The sequence below is a fragment of the Lampetra planeri genome, chromosome 15, assembly GCF_965212315.1.
Source record: "Lampetra planeri chromosome 15, kcLamPlan1.2.h2, whole genome shotgun sequence".
Lineage (NCBI taxonomy): Eukaryota > Metazoa > Chordata > Hyperoartia > Petromyzontiformes > Petromyzontidae > Lampetra > Lampetra planeri.
The window spans coordinates 10,485,558-10,497,296 of NC_136121.1; the positions used below are offsets into that span (position 1 = coordinate 10,485,558).

An 11,739-nucleotide genomic window follows, 5' to 3' on the forward strand; every position below is an offset into this window, starting at 1 on the left:
AGCCTGGGCATCTTCCGCGCTCTGGTCGGAGCCAGGGTGTGGCTGGAGTTCCGCCATGCGCGGTTGACCCACGCCGTGCCGGCCTTCATGGAGCAGTGGGCGATGGAGGAGGCCGTGTGCTCCGTGGCAGATGACGGGGAGCTCTGCATGCTGTTATGAGCTACCCGTCGGAGGCCGTCGGACTGCGAGGGGGGCGGCATACATAACGAGAGAGTGAGCGAGAGAATGAGCGACAGAACGAGCGAGAGAGAGAGCGAGTGAGAGAGAGAGCGAGAGAGCGAGCGAGAGAGTGAGCGAAAGAGCGAGCGAGGGCTACATAAAGCCCAGTTTAAAAAAAATTTAAAAAAAAAAAAATTTACGAAATGATGACCGAAACAAAGTGCCGAATACACCGAGCATCTTCTTGTTTCCACTGATCGTAAAAAAAAAAGAGAGAGTAAGGGAGGAGTGGAGAGAGTGGGGGGGGTAAGAGACGACACGAGGGGGGTGAGAAGGGAGAGAGAGAGGGGACAGCGAGATAGGGGGGGGGGGTTGGAAAGCATCGAAAGAGGCCACGCGGTGTGGGGAGAGTGGGGGGAGAGTGGGGGGAGAGTGGGGGGAGAGTGGGGGGAGAGTGGGGGGAGAGTGATTGGGGAGAGCGAGGGAGGACAGAAGGGAGAGAAGGGGGAGAGAAGAGAGAGAGTGTGGAGAGAGAGAAATTGATTGATTTTGGGTCGTGAGAATGATAATACATTCCTGTCGATTAATGTTACTTTATGATTAAAATCCACGCAATCCATCACGCGTGTGCGGTTATAAAAAAAAAAAAAAAAAAAAAAGAGAGAGGAGAGAGGGTAACGACTGTGAGTGGAGAGGAGAGAATGCAGAAGGTAACGACTGAGTGGGGAGCGACTGAGGAGAGGGTAACGACTGAGAGGTGTGAGAGGGTAACGACTGAGAGGGGTGAGAGGGGAGAGAGTGGAGCGACTGAGAGGGGTGAAAGGAGAGAGAGAGGAGAGTGCCTTCCCACGGCCAAGTCAAACATAACGCTTGAGGTCTTCAAATTGAACGTTTTCCACAACGGAGGCAAAGAGCAAATGTCGTTCATCCAACACAACAGTTGCAAGTGTGGGTGCAGGCCCTGCTCGGGACCACTGGAGTCACGAGACCCATGAGACAGAGAAGCTTTCCCGGGGAAATAAGCTGAATAAATAATACAATGATTAAAAAAAGAGAGAGAGGAGAGAGGGTAACGACTGTGAGTGGAGAGGAGAGAATGCATAAGGTAACGACTGTGAGTGGGGAGCGACTGAGGAGAGGGTAACGACTGAGAGGGGTGAGAGGGGAGAGAGTGGAGCGACTGAGAGGGGTGAAAGGAGAGAGAGGAGAGTGCCTTCCCACGGCCAAGTCAAACATCACACTTGAGGTCTTCAAATTGAACGTTTTCCACAACGGAGGCAAAAAGCAGATGTCCTTCAACCAACACAACAGTTGCAAGTGCGGGTGCAGGCCCTGCTCGGGACCACTGGAGTCACGAGACCCATGAGACAGAGAAGCTTTCCCGGGAAAATAAGCTGAATTAAGAATACAATGATTAAAAAAGAGAGAGAGGGTAACGACTGTGAGTGGAGTGGAGAGAATGGAGAAGGTAACGACTGAGAGGGTAACGACTGTGAGGGTAACGACTGAGTGGAGAGGAGAGAGAGAGGAGAGAGGGTAACGACTGTGAGTGGAGAGGAGAGAATGGAGAAGGTAACGACTGCGAGGAGTGAGGGGTGAGAGTGGAGCGACTGTGAGGAGAGAGGGGAGAGAGAGTGGAGCGACTGTGAGGGGTGAGAGAGAGAGGAGAGAGGGTAACGACTGTGAGTGGAGAGGAGAGAATGCAGAAGGTAACGACTGTGAGTGGGGAGCGACTGAGGAGAGGGTAACGACTGAGAGGGGTGAGAGTGGAGCGACTGAGAGGTGTGAGAGGGTAACGACTGAGAGGTGTGAGAGGGTAACGACTGAGAGGGGTGAGAGGGGAGAGAGTGGAGCGACTGAGAGGGGTGAAAGGAGAGAGAGAGGAGAGTGCCTTCCCACGGCCAAGTCAAACATAACGCTTGAGGTCTTCAAATTGAACGTTTTCCACAACGGAGGCAAAGAGCAGATGTCGTTCATCCAACACAACAGTTGCAAGTGTGGGTGCAGGCCCTGCTCGGGAACACTGGAGTCACGAGACCCATGAGACAGAGAAGCTTTCCCGGGGAAATAAGCTGAATTAATAATACAATGATTAAAAAGAGAGAGAGAGGAGAGAGAGAGAGGAGAGAGGGTAACGACTGTGAGTGGAGAGGAGAGAATGGAGAAGGTAACAACTGCGAAGAGTGAGGGGTGAGAGTGGAGCGACTGTGAGGAGAGAGGGGAGAGAGAGTGGAGCGACTGTGAGGGGTGAGAGAGAGAGAGGAGAGAGGGTAACGACTGTGAGTGGAGAGGAGAGAATGGAGAAGGCAACGACTGTGAGTGGAGAAGAGAGAATGGAGAAGGTAGCGACTGTGAGTGGGGAGCGACTGAGGAGAGGGTAACGACTGAGAGGGGTGAGAGGGGAGAGAGTGGAGCGACTGAGAGGGGTGAAAGGAGAGAGAGAGGAGAGTGCCTTCCCACGGCCAAGTCCAACATCACACTTGAGGTCTTCAAATTGAACGTTTTCCACAACGGAGGCAAAGAGCAGATGTCCTTCACCCAACACAACAGTTGCAAGTGCGGGTGCAGGCCCTGCTCGGGACCACTGGAGTCACGAGACCCATGAGACAGAGAAGCTTTCCCGGGGAAATAAGCTGAATAAATAATACAATGATTAAAAAAAGAGAGAGAGGAGAGAGGGTAACGACTGTGAGTGGAGTGGAGAGAATGGAGAAGGTAACGACTGAGAGGGTAACGACTGTGAGGGTAACGACTGAGTGGAGAGGAGAGAAAGGGGAGAGAGGGTAACGACTGAGAGGGGTGAGAGTGGAGCGACTGAGAGGTGTGAGAGGGTAACGACTGAGAGGTGTGAGAGGGTAACGACTGAGAGGGGTGAGAGGGGAGAGAGTGGAGCGACTGAGAGGGGTGAAAGGAGAGAGAGAGGAGAGTGCCTTCCCACGGCCAAGTCAAACATAACGCTTGAGGTCTTCAAATTGAACGTTTTCCACAACGGAGGCAAAGAGAAAATGCAATTCATCCAACACAACAGTTGCAAGTGTGGGTGCAGGCCCTGCTCGGGACCACTGGAGTCACGAGACCCATGAGACAGAGAAGCTTTCCCGGGGAAATAAGCTGAATAAATAATACAATGATTAAAAAAAGAGAGAGAGGAGAGAGGGTAACGACTGTGAGTGGAGAGGAGAGAATGCAGAAGGTAACGACTGTGAGTGGGGAGCGACTGAGGAGAGGGTAACGACTGAGAGGGGTGAGAGTGGAGCGACTGAGAGGGGTGAAAGGAGAGAGAGAGGAGAGTGCCTTCCCACGGCCAAGTCAAACATCACACTTGAGGTCTTCAAATTGAACGTTTTCCACAACGGAGGCAAAAAGCAGATGTCCTTCAACCAACACAACAGTTGCAAGTGCGGGTGCAGGCCCTGCTCGGGACCACTGGAGTCACGAGACCCATGAGACAGAGAAGCTTTCCCGGGGAAATAAGCTGAATTAAGAATACAATGATTAAAAAAGAGAGAGAGGGTAACGACTGTGAGTGGAGTGGAGAGAATGGAGAAGGTAACGACTGAGAGGGTAACGACTGTGAGGGTAACGACTGAGTGGAGAGGATAGAGAGAGGAGAGAGGGTAACGACTGTGAGTGGAGAGGAGAGAATGGAGAAGGTAACGACTGCGAGGAGTGAGGGGTGAGAGTGGAGCGACTGTGAGGAGATAGGGGAGAGAGAGTGGAGCGACTGTGAGGGGTGAGAGAGAGAGGAGAGAGGGTAACGACTGTGAGTGGAGAGGAGAGAATGCAGAAGGTAACGACTGTGAGTGGGGAGCGACTGAGGAGAGGGTAACGACTGAGAGGGGTGAGAGTGGAGCGACTGAGAGGTGTGAGAGGGTAACGACTGAGAGGTGTGAGAGGGTAACGACTGAGAGGGGTGAGAGGGGAGAGAGTGGAGCGACTGAGAGGGGTGAAAGGAGAGAGAGAGGAGAGTGCCTTCCCACGGCCAAGTCAAACATAACGCTTGAGGTCTTCAAATTGAACGTTTTCCACAACGGAGGCAAAGAGCAGATGTCGTTCATCCAACACAACAGTTGCAAGTGTGGGTGCAGGCCCTGCTCGGGAACACTGGAGTCACGAGACCCATGAGACAGAGAAGCTTTCCCGGGGAAATAAGCTGAATAAATAATACAATGATTAAAAAAAGAGAGAGAGGAGAGAGGGTAACGACTGTGAGTGGAGAGGAGAGAATGCAGAAGGTAACGACTGTGAGTGGGGAGCGACTGAGGAGAGGGTAACGACTGAGAGGGGTGAGAGGGGAGAGAGTGGAGCGACTGAGAGGGGTGAAAGGAGAGAGAGAGGAGAGTGCCTTCCCACGGCCAAGTCAAACATCACACTTGAGGTCTTCAAATTGAACGTTTTCCACAACGGAGGCAAAAAGCAGATGTCCTTCAACCAACACAACAGTTGCAAGTGCGGGTGCAGGCCCTGCTCGGGACCACTGGAGTCACGAGACCCATGAGACAGAGAAGCTTTCCCGGGGAAATAAGCTGAATTAAGAATACAATGATTAAAAAAGAGAGAGAGGGTAACGACTGTGAGTGGAGTGGAGAGAATGGATAAGGTAACGACTGAGAGGGTAACGACTGTGAGGGTAACGACTGAGTGGAGAGGAGAGAGAGGAGAGAGGGTAACGACTGTGAGTGGAGAGGAGAGAATGGAGAAGGTAACGACTGCGAGGAGTGAGGGGTGAGAGTGGAGCGACTGTGAGGAGAGAGGGGAGAGAGAGTGGAGTGACTGTGAGGGGTGAGAGAGAGAGGAGAGAGGGTAACGACTGTGAGTGGAGAGGAGAGAATGCAGAAGGTAACGACTGAGTGGGGAGCGACTGAGGAGAGGGTAACGACTGAGAGGTGTGAGAGGGTAACGACTGAGAGGGGTGAGAGGGGAGAGAGTGGAGCGACTGAGAGGGGTGAAAGGAGAGAGAGAGGAGAGTGCCTTCCCACGGCCAAGTCAAACATCACACTTGAGGTCTTCAAATTGAACGTTTTCCACAACGGAGGCAAAAAGCAGATGTCCTTCAACCAACACAACAGTTGCAAGTGCGGGTGCAGGCCCTGCTCGGGACCACTGGAGTCACGAGACCCATGAGACAGAGAAGCTTTCCCGGGGAAATAAGCTGAATTAAGAATACAATGATTAAAAAAGAGAGAGAGGGTAACGACTGTGAGTGGAGTGGAGAGAATGGATAAGGTAACGACTGAGAGGGTAACGACTGTGAGGGTAACGACTGAGTGGAGAGGAGAGAGAGGAGAGAGGGTAACGACTGTGAGTGGAGAGGAGAGAATGGAGAAGGTAACGACTGCGAGGAGTGAGGGGTGAGAGTGGAGCGACTGTGAGGAGAGAGGGGAGAGAGAGTGGAGTGACTGTGAGGGGTGAGAGAGAGAGGAGAGAGGGTAACGACTGTGAGTGGAGAGGAGAGAATGCAGAAGGTAACGACTGAGTGGGGAGCGACTGAGGAGAGGGTAACGACTGAGAGGTGTGAGAGGGTAACGACTGAGAGGGGTGAGAGGGGAGAGAGTGGAGCGACTGAGAGGGGTGAAAGGAGAGAGAGAGGAGAGTGCCTTCCCACGGCCAAGTCAAACATAACGCTTGAGGTCTTCAAATTGAACGTTTTCCACAACGGAGGCAAAGAGCAGATGTCGTTCATCCAACACAACAGTTGCAAGTGTGGGTGCAGGCCCTGCTCGGGAACACTGGAGTCACGAGACCCATGAGACAGAGAAGCTTTCCCGGGGAAATAAGCTGAATTAATAATACAATGATTAAAAAGAGAGAGAGAGGAGAGAGAGAGAGGAGAGAGGGTAACGACTGTGAGTGGAGAGGAGAGAATGGAGAAGGTAACAACTGCGAAGAGTGAGGGGTGAGAGTGGAGCGACTGTGAGGAGAGAGGGGAGAGAGAGTGGAGCGACTGTGAGGGGTGAGAGAGAGAGAGGAGAGAGGGTAACGACTGTGAGTGGAGAGGAGAGAATGGAGAAGGCAACGACTGTGAGTGGAGAAGAGAGAATGGAGAAGGTAGCGACTGTGAGTGGGGAGCGACTGAGGAGAGGGTAACGACTGAGAGGGGTGAGAGGGGAGAGAGTGGAGCGACTGAGAGGGGTGAAAGGAGAGAGAGAGGAGAGTGCCTTCCCACGGCCAAGTCCAACATCACACTTGAGGTCTTCAAATTGAACGTTTTCCACAACGGAGGCAAAGAGCAGATGTCCTTCACCCAACACAACAGTTGCAAGTGCGGGTGCAGGCCCTGCTCGGGACCACTGGAGTCACGAGACCCATGAGACAGAGAAGCTTTCCCGGGGAAATAAGCTGAATAAATAATACAATGATTAAAAAAAGAGAGAGAGGAGAGAGGGTAACGACTGTGAGTGGAGTGGAGAGAATGGAGAAGGTAACGACTGAGAGGGTAACGACTGTGAGGGTAACGACTGAGTGGAGAGGAGAGAAAGGGGAGAGAGGGTAACGACTGAGAGGGGTGAGAGTGGAGCGACTGAGAGGTGTGAGAGGGTAACGACTGAGAGGTGTGAGAGGGTAACGACTGAGAGGGGTGAGAGGGGAGAGAGTGGAGCGACTGAGAGGGGTGAAAGGAGAGAGAGAGGAGAGTGCCTTCCCACGGCCAAGTCAAACATAACGCTTGAGGTCTTCAAATTGAACGTTTTCCACAACGGAGGCAAAGAGAAAATGCAATTCATCCAACACAACAGTTGCAAGTGTGGGTGCAGGCCCTGCTCGGGACCACTGGAGTCACGAGACCCATGAGACAGAGAAGCTTTCCCGGGGAAATAAGCTGAATAAATAATACAATGATTAAAAAAAGAGAGAGAGGAGAGAGGGTAACGACTGTGAGTGGAGAGGAGAGAATGCAGAAGGTAACGACTGTGAGTGGGGAGCGACTGAGGAGAGGGTAACGACTGAGAGGGGTGAGAGTGGAGCGACTGAGAGGGGTGAAAGGAGAGAGAGAGGAGAGTGCCTTCCCACGGCCAAGTCAAACATCACACTTGAGGTCTTCAAATTGAACGTTTTCCACAACGGAGGCAAAAAGCAGATGTCCTTCAACCAACACAACAGTTGCAAGTGCGGGTGCAGGCCCTGCTCGGGACCACTGGAGTCACGAGACCCATGAGACAGAGAAGCTTTCCCGGGGAAATAAGCTGAATTAAGAATACAATGATTAAAAAAGAGAGAGAGGGTAACGACTGTGAGTGGAGTGGAGAGAATGGAGAAGGTAACGACTGAGAGGGTAACGACTGTGAGGGTAACGACTGAGTGGAGAGGAGAGAGAGAGGAGAGAGGGTAACGACTGTGAGTGGAGAGGAGAGAATGGAGAAGGTAACGACTGCGAGGAGTGAGGGGTGAGAGTGGAGCGACTGTGAGGAGAGAGGGGAGAGAGAGTGGAGCGACTGTGAGGGGTGAGAGAGAGAGGAGAGAGGGTAACGACTGTGAGTGGAGAGGAGAGAATGCAGAAGGTAACGACTGTGAGTGGGGAGCGACTGAGGAGAGGGTAACGACTGAGAGGGGTGCGAGTGGAGCGACTGAGAGGTGTGAGAGGGTAACGACTGAGAGGTGTGAGAGGGTAACGACTGAGAGGGGTGAGAGGGGAGAGAGTGGAGCGACTGAGAGGGGTGAAAGGAGAGAGAGAGGAGAGTGCCTTCCCACGACCAAGTCAAACATAACGTTTGAGGTCTTCACATTGAACGTTTTCCACAACGGAGGCAAAGAGCAAATGTCGTTCATCCAACACAACAGTTGCAAGTGCGGGTGCAGGCCCTGCTCGGGACCACTGGAGTCACGAGACCCATGAGACAGAGAAGCTTTCCCGGGGAAATAAGCTGAATAAATAATACAATGATTAAAAAAAGAGAGAGAGGAGAGAGGGTAACGACTGTGAGTGGAGAGGAGAGAATGCAGAAGGTAACGACTGTGAGTGGGGAGCGACTGAGGAGAGGGTAACGACTGAGAGGGGTGAGAGGGGAGAGAGTGGAGCGACTGAGAGGGGTGAAAGGAGAGAGAGAGGAGAGTGCCTTCCCACGGCCAAGTCAAACATCACACTTGAGGTCTTCAAATTGAACGTTTTCCACAACGGAGGCAAAGAGCAGATGTCCTTCAAACAACACAACAGTTGCAAGTGCGGGTGCAGGCCCTGCTCGGGACCACTGGAGTCACGAGACCCATGAGACAGAGAAGCTTTCCCGGGGAAATAAGCTGAATTAAGAATACAATGATTAAAAAAGAGAGAGAGGGTAACGACTGTGAGTGGAGTGGAGAGAATGGAGAAGGTAACGACTGAGAGGGTAACGACTGTGAGGGTAACGACTGAGTGGAGAGGAGAGAGAGAGGAGAGAGGGTAACGACTGTGAGTGGAGAGGAGAGAATGGAGAAGGTAACGACTGCGAGGAGTGAGGGGTGAGAGTGGAGCGACTGTGAGGAGAGAGGGGAGAGAGAGTGGAGCGACTGTGAGGGGTGAGAGAGAGAGGAGAGAGGGTAACGACTGTGAGTGGAGAGGAGAGAATGCAGAAGGTAACGACTGTGAGTGGGGAGCGACTGAGGAGAGGGTAACGACTGAGAGGGGTGAGAGTGGAGCGACTGAGAGGTGTGAGAGGGTAACGACTGAGAGGTGTGAGAGGGTAACGACTGAGAGGGGTGAGAGGGGACCAGCAGACATGGCCACAAAGACAGGGCTGCAATCGCTCCGGGTGGCTGCCCGGATCCTGGCCGAAGCCAAGGAAGCCTTCTCAGCGGCAGCGGGGAGAACGCCCCCCATCGGCGTTGGGGACGACGAGGCCCCTCTCGGTCCCCCTCCACCGGAGCTCTCCGTCGTGCCGCTGCAGCGCCAATGCCGACAAGCGAAGGCGGATCACAACCTGTGCCGGCTGGAAGACCTACCAGAGGTGGCCTTCGCAAATGTCAAGAGGAAGGTGCTCTACTCCTACATGGTCCGGTTTCACCAACAGGACACCCTGAGGAGCCACAAGGACCATGCCTGGAGGAAAGCCCTGCCCTGCATCTCTCCGGAGAGGCCTCGCTGGAGGCAACTCTACTCCAGCCCGACGTACAACCGCATCGGCGACCTCAGCTGGAGCATCGCCCACGGCACCGTCACCACCAACGCCTCCCTGGCGCGCTTCACCGACACGCCCCCGGAGTGCCGGTTCTGCGGTAAAGTGGAGACGGTGGCGCACCAATACGTGGAGTGCAAGAGCCTGGACTCGCTGTTCAAGGTCCTGAGAAACATCCTACTAAAGTTCAGCCTCCACTTCTCCCCGACGGTCCTCATCTTTGGATACCGAAAGGGCGACGGATCCCAACATCTTCAGGGGCTGGTCAACGTGCTCGTCGGCTACGCCAAGCTCGCCATTTACAGGGCGAGGAAAGTGGCCCTGGAGGGGAAACGTCCGGCCAGCAGCCTGGGCATCTTCCGCGCTCTGGTCGGAGCCAGGGTGTGGCTGGAGTTCCGCCATGCACGGTTGACCCACGCCGTGCCGGCCTTCATGGAGCAGTGGGCGATGGAGGAGGCCGTGTGCTCCGTGGCAGATGACGGGGAGCTCTGCATGGTGTTATGAGCTACCCGTCGGAGGCCGTCGGACTGCGAGGGGGGCGCCGTACATAACGAGAGAGTGAGCGAGAGAATGAGCGACAGAACGAGCGAGAGAGAGAGCGAGTGAGAGAGAGAGCGAGAGAGCGAGCGAGAGAGTGAGCGAAAGAGCGAGCGAGGGCTACATAAAGCCCAGTTTAAAAAAAAAAAATTTACGAAATGATGACCGAAACAAAGTGCCGAATACACCGAGCATCTTCTTGTTTCCACTGATCGTAAAAAATAAAAAAAACAAAAAGAGAGAGTGGAGCGACTGAGAGGGGTGAAAGGAGAGAGAGAGGAGAGTGCCTTCCCACGGCCAAGTCAAACATCACGGAGGCAAAAAGCAGATGTCCTTCACCCAACACAACAGTTGCAAGTGCGGGTGCAGGCCCTGCTCGGGACCACTGGAGTCACGAGACCCATGAGACAGAGAAGCTTTCCCGGGGATATAAGCTGAATAAATAATACAATTATAAAAAAAGAGAGAGAGGGTAACGACTGTGAGTGGAGTGGAGATAATGCAGAAGGTAACGACTGAGAGGGTAACAACTGTGAGGGTAACAACTGTGAGGGTAACAACTGTGAGGGTAACAACTGTGAGGGTAACGACTGTGAGTGGAGAGGAGAGAGTGGGGAAGGTAACGACTGCGAGTGGAGAGGAGAGAGAGGGGAGAGAGGGTAACGACTGTGAGTAGCGAGGAGAGAGAATGGAGAAGGTAACGACTGTGAGTGGAAAGAGGAGAGAGAATGGAGAAGGTAACGACTGCGAGTGGAGAGGAGAGAGAATGGAGAAGGTAACGACTGCGAGTGGAGAGGAGAGAATGGAGAAGGTAACGACTGTGAGTGGAAAGAGGAGAGAATGGAGAAGGTAACGACTGCGAGTGGAGAGGAGAGAGAATGGAGAAGATAACGACTGCGAGTGGAGAGGAGAGAGAATGGAGAAGGTAACGACTGTGAGTGGAAAGAGGAGAGAATGGAGAAGGTAACGACTGTGAGTGGAGAGGAGAGAGAATGGAGAAGGTAACGACTGTGAGTGGAAAGAGGAGAGAATGGAGAAGGTAACGACTGTGAGTGGAGAGGAGAGAATGGAGAAGGTAACGACTGTGAGTGGAAAGAGGAGAGAGAATGGAGAAGGTAACGACTGCGAGTGGAGAGGAGAGAGAATGGAGAAGGTAACGACTGTGAGTGGAAAGAGGAGAGAATGGAGAAGGTAACGACTGCGAGTGGAGAGGAGAGAGAATGGAGAAGGTAACGACTGCGAGTGGAGAGGACAGAGAATGGAGAAGGTAACGACTGTGAGTGGAAAGAGGAGAGAATGGAGAAGGTAACGACTGTGAGTGGAGAGGAGAGAGAATGGAGAAGGTAACGACTGTGAGTGGAAAGAGGAGAGAATGGAGAAGGTAACGACTGCGAGTGGAGAGGAGAGAGAATGGAGAAGGTAACGACTGTGAGTGGAGAGGAGAGAGAATGGAGAAGGTAACGACTGTGAGTGGAAAGAGGAGAGAATGGAGAAGGTAACGACTGTGAGTGGAGAGGAGAGAGAATGGAGAAGGTAACGACTGTGAGTGGACAGGAGAGAATGCAGAAGGTAACGACTGTGAGTGGACAGGAGAGAATGGAGAAGGTAACGACTGCGAGTGGACAGGAGAGAATGGAGAAGGTAACGACTGCGAGGGGTGAGAGGAGAGAATGGAGAAGGTAACGACTGTGAGGATAGAGGGGTTAGAGATAGAAGGTAACGACTGTGAGTGGAGAGAGGAGAGAATAGAGAAGGTAACGACTGCGAGTGGAGAGAGGAGAGAATGGAGAAGGTAACGACTGTGAGTGGAGCGCGGTGCGAGTGGAGAGCGACTAACCACTGCGAGTGGAGAGCGACTGCGAGTGGAGAAGGTAACGACTGCGAGTGGAGAAGGTAACGACTGCGAGTGGAGAGCGGTGAGAGTGGAGCGAGGCGCCGATTCGTCGCGTGCCGATTC

The 11,739-nt window shown here is 53.2% G+C and overlaps 1 protein-coding gene across 2 annotated transcripts in view; it reads right to left on the bottom strand.

Moving 5' to 3' along the window:
• Positions 1–11,710, bottom strand: part of NEIL3 (nei like DNA glycosylase 3) — a 41,484-nt gene extending 29,774 nt beyond the window's left edge. The window contains exon 1 of one of the 2 annotated variants that reach the window (XM_078601054.1): positions 11,620–11,705. The gene's annotated coding sequence lies outside the window, so the exon portion shown is untranslated. Of the gene's footprint in view, positions 1–11,619 lie in introns of both variants that reach the window. The other variant, XM_078601052.1, reaches the window with a different exon arrangement.
• Between the last annotated feature and the right edge of the window lie 29 nt (positions 11,711–11,739).